Here is a 14,087-nt window from a genome sequence, read left to right as displayed (position 1 = left end):
CAGTCCAAGGCTTGCAATGATTGCTAATGTTCTTTAAAGAACTGGTGGATCCAAAATGTATCCTGCATCAGCTCAGCATCTACAGAGACCACTTTAGATGGCTGCCACGTGACTCCTGTTCCAGGAACTGCACGCTCCGCATTTGTGAAATGGGCCTATAAACCATCTTTGCTGGCCGGTCCTTGCTATTGCAAGCCTAACTCTTACACAGAGGTGCTGGTTTAGTGGGTGGCAAATTGTTGCATCTACTCGGATCACTAAAGTACAGACACATATGTGTCAGCAGAATACGGTGTGTGTATGTGACGTATATGTATATATAGAAGGCTTCGTGCGAATGCACTATTTATTACTAAGGCAATACATGTTAACTGTAGGAGCTACAAGGGGCATAGCGACCAATGGTGCAGCAGTGTAGTTGCACAGGGGTTTAGGGGGGCACTGGACCCCAGTTGGTGACTTTGTATTACCAACCTAGAGGCTCAGGGGACAGATTCTTTGCTTGGATCAGTCCCCGTCTCGTGTGATTGCTACACCCTTAAAATCTACCTTCTGCTTTAGTGACACAGTCGAGTCTGCCTAAAAATAGACGTGAGTGCATAAACCAGGCGTACAAGATGTACCCATTAATCTGAGCCCGGTTGGCCTGATGTTCCAGATTTTGATAAGGATGTCTACAGAGTCAGTGGGTTAAAATGAAACGTGATAAAGGGCATCCGGCCTCTGCAAGTGAATTACAGGCTAAGGATTCAGGATGGTGGCTTCCTGGGGAGCAGGAACCACCACCTACTGCCACAAAATGGAATCCTTGCGCCGGCTTGACCGGACAGCATAGGTGAAATCGCACCACGTGACCAACACCTCCCACACCCCCCATCTCCTTTTACTGGTGGCCCCGTCCAGCAACCGACGCAGTCAGCAGAGTCCATGTGCGCCTCAATTACAAAGCACTGCAGCGCTCCCGGGGGACGGCCCGGGCCTCCGTGATGCACTCTCTGGCCGTCAGCACGTCCTGCTGCACAGCGAGGCAGGAAATGGAAAACCGCCGGAGAGCTACTCTGAGAGGGCTGGGCGGTAAATGATGCGCCCTGGACGCTTTCACCTCCAGGCCCTGCACTTTCTCTTCCAGATAGAGCGAAGATAATCCCCCTTAACGCGTCAGGACTACTGCGGGGCCTTTCAATTATTAAAAACAACAATTGAGTGCAGCAGTATGTTGAACGAACCCCCAACCCCGGGGAGGCCACATTTCGACCATTTCTGAGATGCAAAGTGTGTGTGTGTGTGTGGGGGGGGCAGGGGGGGGGAGTGGGGGAGCATCCGAAAAAGGCTGCGTTAGCCACACCTAGAAGGAGCTGTCATGAGGGCTCAGGGAGCTGTTACTACAGGCCACACACCACGTGTGTGTGTGCAAATCGATCGTTTCTGAGAGGGGTCCCGGCTGACAGTAAATTACACCGTCCAGAACTGCACTCTCTGCATCTTCGAAATCCACTCACATCTTTAATCCTCAGGTGTACACTCAGAACAAATTACATTTCGCTTTCATGCTGAAGAACCGACGCCCTAAAAGGCGAGGGCCTAACCAAAAATCCCCCTGGTGTCCGCTTTTTTCAAGACTCGTGTATAACGCTAGGAGTCCCTTCTAATTATCATGATATCACAATACTTCACGGCTGCGCACACTTGAATTGTTGTGGGGCGAACTGAAAGTACTACGTGTAACCACAAGTTTAAGAAATGCAACAAATGACATTGAGGGCACCCAAAAACGGCAGAAGCGTGGAATGAAACAGTGCATTATTATGATAATTGATTAACTATTTATCATTGCTATTAATAATATCACTATGTGCTATATATATACACACACATATATATATATATACATATATATACATATATATACATATATATATATATATATTTATATATATATGTATATACATATATAGATATATAGATATAGATATATATAGCCAGCCATTGAAAACAATTCCTATTCCACTCATCCTTATGCTCACATGAGTTTCTCTGCTTATAGCCAGAGGTCGGGCGGCCGTCTTGCCTCCACGGTCGGAAACGCCTATCTTTGTGCAGTCTGCTGCGCTCGGCCGAGGGCCAGCCCCGCGCCCCTCAGCCAGCAGCAGCGCTGCCGCATCAGCCCGAGCACGGCGATCAAACACCGCCACCTATAGGAGGACCAGCCCGCGTCGACGGCAGCTGCGGACAATACGGTCTTTTTCTGGGCAGGGACATAAAGGCGGACACTCGCCGCACGCAGCTGCCTTTCTGTTTGTGTACCTTCTTGTGTTTGCACGACACACCCTCCCGTTTCCACAAATCAAAGATGTCACGGGGCAGCATCCAGGCTGCAGCGTCGTGCGTTGAATGAGGCTTTGCAGTAGAAATAAATAAATGGCTGTTTGAGTCAGTGGCGCGACGCAGAATGAGGGGACACCCATATAGAACGGGAAGGGGGCCCCGCAAGTCTCACATATCTCAGTTTAGCCTTGAGCCGAATGGGGGTCCCCTGAGTGGGTGGAGGGCTGCCCCCCTTGCACCGCCGGGAGCTGCAGGGCCTGCGTTACGCCCTGTTTGAGTCATATGCGGCGTTAGACCTCCAGTTCCCAGAGATGGCCATTCGCAGGCGGCTGCCCGTGAAACGGGACGCTCATTCACGGACTGGCATTCAGAGCAGCCGAGCTGGCATAACAGATCCGCAGACGCCCCTTGTAAACTGAAAATGTAAGCAGATCGGTTAAATCACGAAGGATCCCCTATTACCACTAAAATCCACTGTGCATTTAACAGAACACCGTCAATATAGCCAAAAATGCGTGCGCACATTCGAGTTTCCCAAGACGTGGACCGTCAGTGTAGCAGACCTCACTGCAAAGGCATTGATTTTTTCAAACAACAAAAGACTGGGTCCGAAGACGGACAGGCATCCATTTAAATGGCCCTCGTGTCCGGGGGTAGCGGGCGCTGGTCACAGCAAGGAAAAGAGGGGCACTGGCAACCCCAAGCATGGACGTGCGGTGTTTTCCACAGTGGTTCCAATTTGCGCAGTGTACAGTAACAAGCAGCCACCAATATGACCTCCGGTGGGGAGGTGTGAAACTCAGACCCTACTGCCGAGGAAATTATCGCACTGACAATCATTCCACACAGAAGGGATAAAACGGAAAACAAACACATGCCCGACACCCGAATGCGGGAACAATGACACCCAACTGCAGTAAAATGCAGTCACACCAATCAAACACCCAATGTCATTTTGTCACACCAAGGGAGGAAAAAAAATCTTGCCAATTGTAATGCGATTAGAGGTTTCCTCGGACTGCAATGCACCTGATATTCACAACAAGCCCCGATGTCCCGTCTGGGCTGACGCCCGAACATCGGCACGAAATACAAGCCCAGGATACCCGATGTCCAGTCCCTGGTGAAATATTCCGCAGGCTTACCTGATGAAGAAACCCCTGTAGGCAAATCATAGCAGCAGAGAGGCTGGCATCCAAAAATCACCGGCTCGAAGCTACCTCCTTGTGAAGACGTGTCCGTTTCTAGCCTCTAGAGCAGATACGCATCACCAGCGAATCCATTATTACTGATAAAAACAAAGAACCCTCTCCAGAATCTTCACCATTTCAGCCTCTGCTTCCTGTTCTGAGCATCACTCTATGGTAGGTATTAGCTCATATAAATCAGGGGAACAGCTTACACGGAGCAGACTGCACCTTACATGGTAGCGCCATCTACCGGCGGCAGGGCGGAAATTACTCGCCACGAGCATGGTCGGAGCATCCTCGTTCCGTCTTTTTTTCTGCAGGTGTCTTATAGTCCAGTTCCAGCCATAACACTCCTCTTTAGTCACACAGACCGGCATTGAATTTAAAGAGTGTTATGGTGTAGATGAATAACAGTATTTTTTCTTTTCATACTGCTATACCTTTCGTGACGTCTCGAGGTTGCTGGTGGGTGCTCAGAAGGGGTAGGTGCTGTGGAAAGCCTATTGGAAACGCTGCAGTGGACCCCAACGTACGTTCTGTGTACGAGAAGCCATACATAAGCAAATTAACTACAGCATGTCCCATTCAATGAGTGACGCAGAAGGCATTCTTTAATGATCTCATTACAGTCACCATTAAACGGGAAGACAAGGACGTGTGTCTGTCTCTCCCGATGCGCGCTGACACAGCCCATTCACCTAGACTCGATATTACGTAACAGAAGCACATCCTTCGGCCTCGGGTGGAGGCCGTGCATTTGCTGACAAACATTTTGGGAGTGTCACAGCCGTAAAGGTAATTTAGGGACAAGGGCCTGACCATCACGTTCTGGCTGCAAACAATGCCCATTTCATTATGCGCCTGACTAACACAAGATCAGTGGCCCGTGAGAGGATAAAACATTCCCATTATTACAGTGTAGGACAAGGGGCAAAACCTCTTGACATGTAAAGCATTTCTTGACGAGGCCTGGCGTTGGTTCGGGGTTTATTTATCTCGAGAATGTGTTCTGCTCGAGCTAGGCACTGGTACTGGCTAGGCGGCCCTACTCAGTGCTAATGGAAGGGCCCTGCGGCTGCTTCGTTGAAACAAAGACCCTCGCAGGCCCTCACTGACGGTGGGTGCGTGAACACCGTACCACTCCCCCGGGGAGTGGCAGTAGGCGGCTGAAGGCCCAGGCTCACAGCGCGGCGGGACACTTCCAGTGCCAGCAGGGTGTGAGGTGGCTAAAATATAACCCCTGCTAACAGAGAGCGGATCTCAAGACTGAATGGCTGGTCTGAACGACAGGGAGCACGAAGAAGAGTATGACTGGACCATTTCGCCTCATTGCCTTGAGTTGTGGGTGTTGTCAGTAGTGTGTAACTTCTACGTCTCAAAGTCTTTCCTACATAAAGGAAAAAAGGGGGGAGGGACTGGAGCCGGTTTGGAAGGCCTTAGTATAAATCACAAATGTACCAAATTAGGGCTACTGATTCTAGAGAAGGAGAAAAAGAATCTAGGCAGGTTGTGTGAGACTAGAGTAAGCGCACGGGGGCAGTCAATAAGACTGTCTCATGCTGCCCTTACTCATCCCCAAGGGGATGTCATGCTTCACTATAGGGCGTTTCTCCTCGTTGGGCTGGCGCTGCAATGCCCAGCTGGTCCCCCGAAGGGTCACAATGACGGAGATCTTTTGTTGAAATAAAACGTATGATGAGTGCAAGAAAGGTTGTAAGTGGGGTGGTGTAATGAGTAATAAAATGTGGATTAAAACCGATAGGGGAGGTCACAAACTATTTTTTAATAACTGGGGCCGCGGAGGACGAGGGTAGGTGCGACTATGTGTCTGCACTCTTCTAATCTCTAACCATCAAGAAAATGGGGTAACCCAAATAGTCAGCAGACCTGGGTAGTGAATATCATTCAAAAACAATGGTCTCAAACTCTTCTTTTTACTAGAACCAAATTAATCGAGTAGTTAATTAAACTTTCCCTTATTCAATGGGCATATATACCAAATTAGCCCGGTCCAATCAATGTCAATTTTATCCACAAGAAAACAAAGCAAAAGCAACAGCAAAACATTCAAAAAGCTTGGGGCAATTTTAATTCACTTCATTGCATTTCTAACTGTCTCATAGAAAAGCATTTATAGTTGCCCAAAAGGAACGTGCAAAAAGATAGAGTTATAGAGTGCTTAATAGAAAAGTTTAGAAAAACAACAGAAAGTGATATTTACAAATTCATATATACAAGCAATACATTTGTACAATATAATTCCTTGGAGTCCTGGTGTGTATTATACAGTTTAAAAACAGTTTATCTTAATTGGAGACATTACTTCCAGATTATTATTGCACACAATATTTTGCAACACCATCCAGGACAAATTAAAGCGTCGACGTTGATTCGTCTTGTGGCCTTGAGGTAATTTAAACCGTGGCTATGCGAGTCTTCATCAGGACTACAGATTTGGGCAACCAAAGGAGCAGCATGGGGCCCTGCAACATTATAAATATGTATATCAAGCTGTTGCTTTTAAAATTGCGATCATTCTTGTGTCGCAAATACCCATCGTAAGAAACTACACTTACCCACTGGTAGTAGGAAAAAAGGAGCACACTTCGGCTCTTGGCTCTTGTTCTACTGGTAAATAGATTATTACCTAAAGACATAACGGAGGGGTCATTAGACCGGTTCTATAGCAAATCCAAAGTATTACTCTCACCAATGGTGTCTCTGTCATTACCTTAAGGTGGGTCGTGACTGACGTTATTAATCCTCCAGTTTTTGGCTTGAATTCACAGCAATTTCGAATTCAAGTAGACCCTATGGTAGAGGAGGACGTTATAAGTTCCAAAAAGTTGGTGGTATATGGATTCTCAACATTCAGTGCCCAATCTCAAACATAGATCTTACCGGAAATTTATCGTGGTAAGCTTGCCTGCGGGTCAACGTAGTTTTTTAAAAGGACTTGCTTCAATCCAGTCAAGTAACGGTATGTAACTCCCTACAAATTAAGTGCAAAGTAGGTCACTACCTATGCTCATGCATATAAGACCAAGCATAGCGGTGAAATCATGAATTGAACTCACCGATTTAGGCGATCTCGTATCAGACGCACTTGACTGCCTGCGGATTAAGCAGAGATGGAATAATTCCAACGAGCCCTAAACCAACAAAATCAGTATTACAATCAAATTGCCCTATGGGCACGGTACATCGATGATGTGCTGCTAATCTGGCAGGGAAGTGGTGAACAATTGATGGAATTCCATAGAGAACTGAATACCTTTTCAGTTGACATTCAGTTCACTCTGGAATATGACAGAGCTTCCATTAGCTTTTTAGACATTCAGATTAAATCGGATGAAGGTCAGTTGTACACTACCCTTTATCGGAAGAACAGTGAGCGAAACACTCTATTAAGGTACACAAGTCATCATCCCCGCAACCTCAGAGATAATTTGCCATTTGGCCAATTCCTGACGTTGCGGAGGAATTGCACCAAAAAAGAGGATTCCTTCGAGGAGTCATCCTCGCTTGTTGCACGACTACAGGAACGAGGTTATCCAACGCGGCTTTTAAAAAAAGCGCGTAGAAGGGCATGGTACAACCAACGTGAGGATCTATTAGTCCCCAATCAGAAAAAGCAGGGTGAAGATTGCCTGGTGTGTGTCACCACCTTCAACACTAAGATTAGTGCCATTAAGAAATCTATCAATCAACATTGGCACCTGGTGAGTGAGGAATTAGGTGGTTTACCCCCACCCCTACATGCATTCCGTAAGGGGATGAGTGTGAGGGACCACCTAGTTCGATCATTGTTACCCACAAATCGAACTGGGGGCCAGACAACACTTTGGGATCTCCCTCCCATTAAAGGGCATACGAAGTGTGGTACATGCCGTGCGTGTCCTCTAGCCAATGAGTGCACTACATTTAATTACAACAATCAAACACACAATTTGACACAACATAGTAACTGCAATACCGCCGGGGTTATATATGCCATCTTATGCCCCTGTGGTTTCCTGTATGTTGGGCAAACGGCTCAAAGAGTTAAATGCAGAATTCTACAGCACTGTAGTCGCATTAGATGCAAAACACCAGGTGCACCCTTAATCGAACATTTTACCACCTTTGGTCATGATTGCGATAGCCTACGATGGTGGGTAATAGAAAGAGTGGCCACCAATGTTCGGGGGGGTGATTTTGGCAATGTACTCAACCTAAGAGAGTGTAAGTGGATATATTCCCTTAACACGGTTAATCAAGGACTAAACGAACAGGAGGAGATAAATAGACAGGTATCTCTCCTTAGGGTTTAGAAAACATCAGTGTGAAGCTATCATGTAATTGTACTATTGTGTCCAAAAATGATATATGTGTTTCATGATCATCACAATGTATGTGGACATCTTTATTGAATTGAACTTGAGTGCAATGTACATTGTATTTTAGAGAAGCATCGAACACTGGGTTCTGTTGAATGTACACTTATATATATGCTCCATTGAAATTTTTTATAGTTTTGGAGAGAGTCATTTAACATTGATTGTGTCGAATGTACATATTCATATATGCTCTATTGAAAAGCCTTATAATATTCCAGAGAGGCACTGAACATTGACTTTGTTGAATGTATATTTATGTATATATGCTCCATTGAAAAGTTTCACGGTATTAATATGTATATAGGCCCTGATGTGGTGCATCGTTAGCAATAAGGGGTAGGTTTCGAGACCACCATATTAGGAACAGACGACTGTAATGATCCCGGTCGTTTTTCCCCGTTTTAAAATGGCCGACACATGTTTTGTAGTAAGACTACCGCGATAGGAGCCCTTTCTTTATTTTTACTCCCGGACTGTGGGTGTTTCGACCTCCCGGGTAGTCCCTCCTTTATATCGAGGGCCCTTGAGCTCCACGAGCAGACGCCGCTTTGAGCAGGACGCTGAATGTTTGGGAAATGATACTAACGAGCGAGGTGAGTGTATTCTGAGCATCCTCTTGCGCTCGCTCGTTTTACAATTAGTCCCCCCTTTTGAATTGGGCTCGTTGGAATTATTCCATCTCTGCTTAATCCGCAGGCAGTCAAGTGCGTCTGATACGAGATCGCCTAAATCGGTGAGTTCAATTCATGATTTCACTGCTATGCTTGGTCTTATATGCATGAGCATAGATAGTGAGCTACTTTGCACTTAATTTGTAGGGATTTACATACCGTTACTTGACTGGATTGAAGCAAGTCCTTTTAAAAAACTACGTTGACCCGCAGGCAAGCTTACCACGATAAATTTCCGGTAAGATCTATGTTTGAGATTGGGCACTGAATGTTGGGAATCCATATACCACCAACTTTTTGGAACTTATAACGTCCTCCTCTACCATAGGGTCTACTTGAATTCGAAATTGCTGTGAATTCAAGCCAAAAACTGGAGGATTAATAACGTCAGTCACGACCCACCATAAGGTAATGACAGAGACACCATTGGTGAGAGTAATACTTTGGATTTGCTATAGAACCGGTCTAATGACCCCTCCGTTATGTCTTTAGGTAATAATCTATTTACCAGTGGCAGGGCCCTAGGCGAGAATTGAAAAATGCCGCCCCCTTCCTTTTTCTACCATCACTCTCTCCCCCGTCATCCAGGCTAGAAGAATAAATGCATTAGATATATACGAGGGCTGGCTGTGGTAAAATGCTGTGGCACTCTTGACACCAGGCCCAGTTCCACCGTCCACGCACTGCAGTACTGCACCACGCAGCTCAAGGTAAGGGGTCCTCTGCTCTTCTTTCAGGCACACTCTCTTTGCGCTTCCTTGACCCCCTCTCCCGTGTCCTACTATTCTTCCACATCATGCCTGCCAAGTATCACGCATGGGGTGTGACACTAATGCATTTCAGTGTGGTGATCCGCATCACCGCACTAAAATGCATTGTCACGCATTGTTAATCATGCCAGTCTGAAACTGGCTGCGCGGTGATGCCAGCGCGCACCACCGGTGCCTATAGCATATTATGCTGCTTCCCACAGACTTGCGTTGCCAGCAGCACTCTGGCTCCGTAAGTTAATAGTTAAAGAGATCTGACTGCTCGGCTCTGGAGTCAGTGCTACAATGTTATAATCTGCCTACCCTGCTGGCAATACCCTTGACAGTTTATTCTTGTGCCACAGGCATGATTTTCTTCTGAGCTGCCACCTGTCTGCCCTGTTACCGCTGAGAACTGATTGTACATCACATAGCAGTCTCTCTTCTTCTCACTGACTGTAAGCTGTGTTAGTAGCCGCTCGCACCTGGGTCAGGTGATTGATTGTGAGAGCCACTGTGGTGCTAGCCACGGTAACTTCTCAGTGCACCAAGCATCACTGAGTCAGCAGAGCCTGTAGTGTAGCTCTGTGTGACAAACTGCGAGTGGGGTGATGATGCCACCAGCCAGGTTTAGCAGGTAGTGGGTGGCATGCAGGACCAGGGCGCACTGCTCAGTAATACAGCTTGTGGATTATGATGTGACTCGTTTTAGAGGTCCTTGTTGCTCAAATGGGTAATTTCTGTAATTTATATATTTTTCTTGTTTTCATTGCTAGACTTTGCTCGTGCAAAAGTGTCACTCTTATTCGTTGAAATGTCACTCTTAATTACAATGAATTCAAGAAAATGTCACACATAGCATCCAATCTGAAAACTTGGCAGATATTCCTAACATGCAGGGAGATTCCATCACCTCACCTCAATCACAGACCGGAGGGAGGCCTGGACTACATGGGGCCGCCACCGCCCACCGCCATCTTATGATCTTTAGCCACATCTCCCCCTGCCTCCCTTGGACAACAGAATTTAAATATTGGGAAACCCCAAGTTTGAAATTTGGGGTCCATTGATATGCGTGCAGCATGTTTCATAGCTCAACAGTTCAGGCAACATTTCTAAAATCATAGCTGAATGTAAATGTAAATGTAAATGTATTGCAACTTATATAGCGCACGTATCACCCGAAGGTATCAAGGCGCTTGCTTAGGGAACCCGTCCTGGTATTCCCCTGTGAGATACCCCGGCAGGGTATCCACAAGGTGAAAGCCAGGCATCCCGCCGCGAGGGGCCGTAGTGGAGATTAAGCAAGCTATTGCCCAGAGTCGCAGAGTGTGACCCCGTGAGTCGAGTAGGCACCGGAGCGAGAATTGTCGAGTCCGTGGAATTTTTGAGCCCGAGACCCGCCGAGGCGGGGAATCGAACCCTGGTCCACGACCGATCTCAGCTTCCGGGTCTGCCGCCTCTAACCACTGAGCCACGCTTCTCCCGTGGCCCGTGTTCTGGGAAAAAACACAAAAAAACAAAAGCACGCACCGTGAAATCAGGTTAGGTATTTAATTGTTCTGTCACCCTTATCCCAAATGTGGACTAATGTAACTTTGTGAAACTTTACAAAGTACATTTGGCATTCACGTTCCCTAATCTCACAAACAGAACCCTCTGTAAACAGAACGTTATATCTAATAAGCATCATTTTGACCAGTGACACAGTCTCGTACTTAAAAATCAACACTCGAAACAGGTGCTCCAAAACATTTCTTCAAGAGAACCATCGCCAGCCTGCCTGGCCTGCTGCACCTGGCAACAAACAGACCCCCCCGCCCGCGCCACCATCCAAACCTATTATTAGTAATTAATTTAATTCAGCCTGTTAGTTCACGGCCATCACACAGGGGCCAACCAGCCGGGCACGGACACCAGAGCAGCGCGCCAGCAGTCCCCCGCGCACCAAGAGGGATCGAAACTCAAGTTTAAACTGCGCAACATGTCACATGCAGCAGGTGCGCTTGCACAGTGCACTCTACCAGGGCCGTTTCTAGGTGTTTTGCCGCCCTAGGCGAGAATTGAAAAATGCCGCCCCCTTCCTTTTTCTACCATCACTCTCTCCCCCGTCATCCAGGCTAGAAGAATAAATGCATTAGATATATACGAGGGCTGGCTGTGGTAAAATGCTGTGGCACTCTTGACACCAGGCCCAGTTCCACCGTCCACACACTGCAGTACTGCACCACACAGCTCAAGGTAAGGGGTCCTCTGCTCTTCTTTAAGGCACACTCTCTTCGCGCTTCCTTGACCCCCTCTCCTGTGTCCTACTATTCTTCCACATCATGCCTGCCAAGTATCACGCATGGGGTGTGACACTAATGCATTTGAGTGTGGTGATCCGCATCACCGCACTAAAATGCATTGTCACGCATTGTTAATCATGCCAGTCTGAAGCTGGCTGCGCGGTGATGCCAGCGCGCACCACCGGTGCCTATAGCATATTATGGGCCTCCGGTCTGTGCTGCTTCCCACAGACTTGCGTTGCCAGCAGCACTCTGGCTCCGTAAGTTAATAGTTAAAGAGATCTGACTGCTCAGCTCTGGAGTCAGTGCTACAATGTTATAATCTGCCTACCCTGCTGGCAATACCCTTGACAGTTTATTCTTGTGCCACAGGCATGATTTTCTTCTGAGCTGCCACCTGTCTGCCCTGTTACCGCTGAGAACTGACTGTACATCACATAGCAGTCTGTCTTCTTCTCACTGACTGTATGCTGTGTTAGTAGCTGCTCGCACCTGGGTCAGGTGATTGATTGTGAGAGCCACTGTGGTGCTAGCCACGGTAACTTCTCAGTGCACCAAGCATCACTGAGTCAGCAGAGCCTGTAGTGTAGCTCTGTGTGACAAACTGCGAGTGGGGTGAGGATGCCACCAGCCAGGTTTAGCAGGTAGTGGGTGGCATGCAGGACCAGGGCGCACTGCTCAGTAATACAGCTTGTGGATTATGATGTGACTCGTTTTAGAGGTCCTTGTTGCTCAAATGGGTAATTTCTGTAATTTATATATTTTTCTTGTTTTCATTGCTAGACTTTGCTCGTGCAAAAGTGTCACTCTTATTCGTTGAAATGTCACTCTTAATTACAATGAATTCAAGAAAATGTCACACATAGCATCCAATCTGAAAACTTGGCAGATATTCCTAACATGCAGGGAGATTCCATCACCTCACCTCAGTCACAGACCGGAGGGAGGCCTGGACTACATGGGGCCGCCACCGCCCACCGCCATCTTATGATCTTTAGCCACATCTCCCCCTGCCTCCCTTGGACAACAGAATTTAAATATTGGGAAACCCCAAGTTTGAAATTTGGGGTCCATTGATTTGTGTGCAGCATGTTTCATAGCTCAACAGTTCAGGCAACATTTCTAAAATCATAGCTGAATGGCCCGTGTTCTGGGAAAAAACACAAAAAAACAAAAGCACGCACCGTGAAATCAGGTTAGGTATTTAATTGTTCTGTCACCCTTATCCCAAATGTGGACTAATGTAACTTTGTGAAACTTTACAAAGTACATTTGGCATTCACGTTCCCTAATCTCACAAACAGAACCCTCTGTAAACAGAACGTTATATCTAATAAGCATCATTTTGACCAGTGACACAGTCTCGTACTTAAAAATCAACACTCGCAACAGGTGCTCCAAAACATTTCTTCAAGAGAACCATAGCCAGCCTGCCTGGCCTGCTGCACCTGGCAACAAACAGACCCGCCCCGCCCGCGCCACCATCCAAACCTATTATTAGTAATTAATTTAATTCAGCCTGTTAGTTCACGGCCATCACACAGGGGCCAACCAGCCGGGCACGGACACCAGAGCAGCGCGCCAGCAGTCCCCCGCGCACCAAGAGGGATCGAAACTCAAGTTTAAACTGCGCAACATGTCACATGCAGCAGGTGCGCTTGCACAGTGCACTCTACCAGGGCCGTTTCTAGGTGTTTTGCCGCCCTAGGCGAGAATTGAAAAATGCCGCCCCCTTCCTTTTTCTACCATCACTCTCTCCCCCGTCATCCAGGCTAGAAGAATAAATGCATTAGATATATACGAGGGCTGGCTGTGGTAAAATGCTGTGGCACTCTTGACACCAGGCCCAGTTCCACCGTCCACACACTGCAGTACTGCACCACGCAGGTCAAGGTAAGGGGTCCTCTGCTCTTCTTTAAGGCACACTCTCTTCGCGCTTCCTTGACCCCCTCTCCTGTGTCCTACTATTCTTCCACATCATGCCTGCCAAGTATCACGCATGGGGTGTGACACTAATGCATTTCAGTGTGGTGATCCGCATCACCGCACTAAAATGCATTGTCACGCATTGTTAATCATGCCAGTCTGAAACTGGCTGCGCGGTGATGCCAGCGCGCACCACCGTTGCCTATAGCATATTATGGGCCTCCGGTCTGTGCTGCTTCCCACAGACTTGCGTTGCCAGCAGCACTCTGGCTCCGTAAGTTAATAGTTAAAGAGATCTGACTGCTCAGCTCTGGAGTCAGTGCTACAATGTTATAATCTGCCTACCCTGCTGGCAATACCCTTGACAGTTTATTCTTGTGCCACAGGCATGATTTTCTTCTGAGCTGCCACCTGTCTGCCCTGTTACCGCTGAGAACTGACTGTACATCACATAGCAGTCTGTCTTCTTCTCACTGACTGTAAGCTGTGTTAGTAGCCGCTCGCACCTGGGTCAGGTGATTGATTGTGAGTGCCACTGTGGTGCTAGCCACGGTAACTT

General features: G+C 47.3%; 1 protein-coding gene across 2 annotated transcripts in view; it reads right to left on the bottom strand.

Annotated features, from left to right (window-relative positions):
• The window catches only part of LOC144823278 (sodium channel protein type 2 subunit alpha-like), an 859,818-nt gene extending 856,147 nt beyond the window's left edge, over nt 1-3,671 (bottom strand). For both annotated transcript variants that reach the window (XM_078681635.1, XM_078681634.1), the window contains exon 1: nt 3,471-3,671. The gene's annotated coding sequence lies outside the window, so the exon portion shown is untranslated. The remainder of the gene's footprint in view (nt 1-3,470) is intronic.
• Nucleotides 3,672-14,087: the final 10,416 nt, after the last annotated feature.

Source organism: Lissotriton helveticus, chromosome 3_1 (assembly GCF_964261635.1).
Source record: "Lissotriton helveticus chromosome 3_1, aLisHel1.1, whole genome shotgun sequence".
Classification (NCBI taxonomy): Eukaryota; Metazoa; Chordata; class Amphibia; order Caudata; family Salamandridae; genus Lissotriton; species Lissotriton helveticus.
Note: the sequence above shows the minus strand (reverse complement) of the source record. Positions and strands in the feature narration are given on the sequence as shown.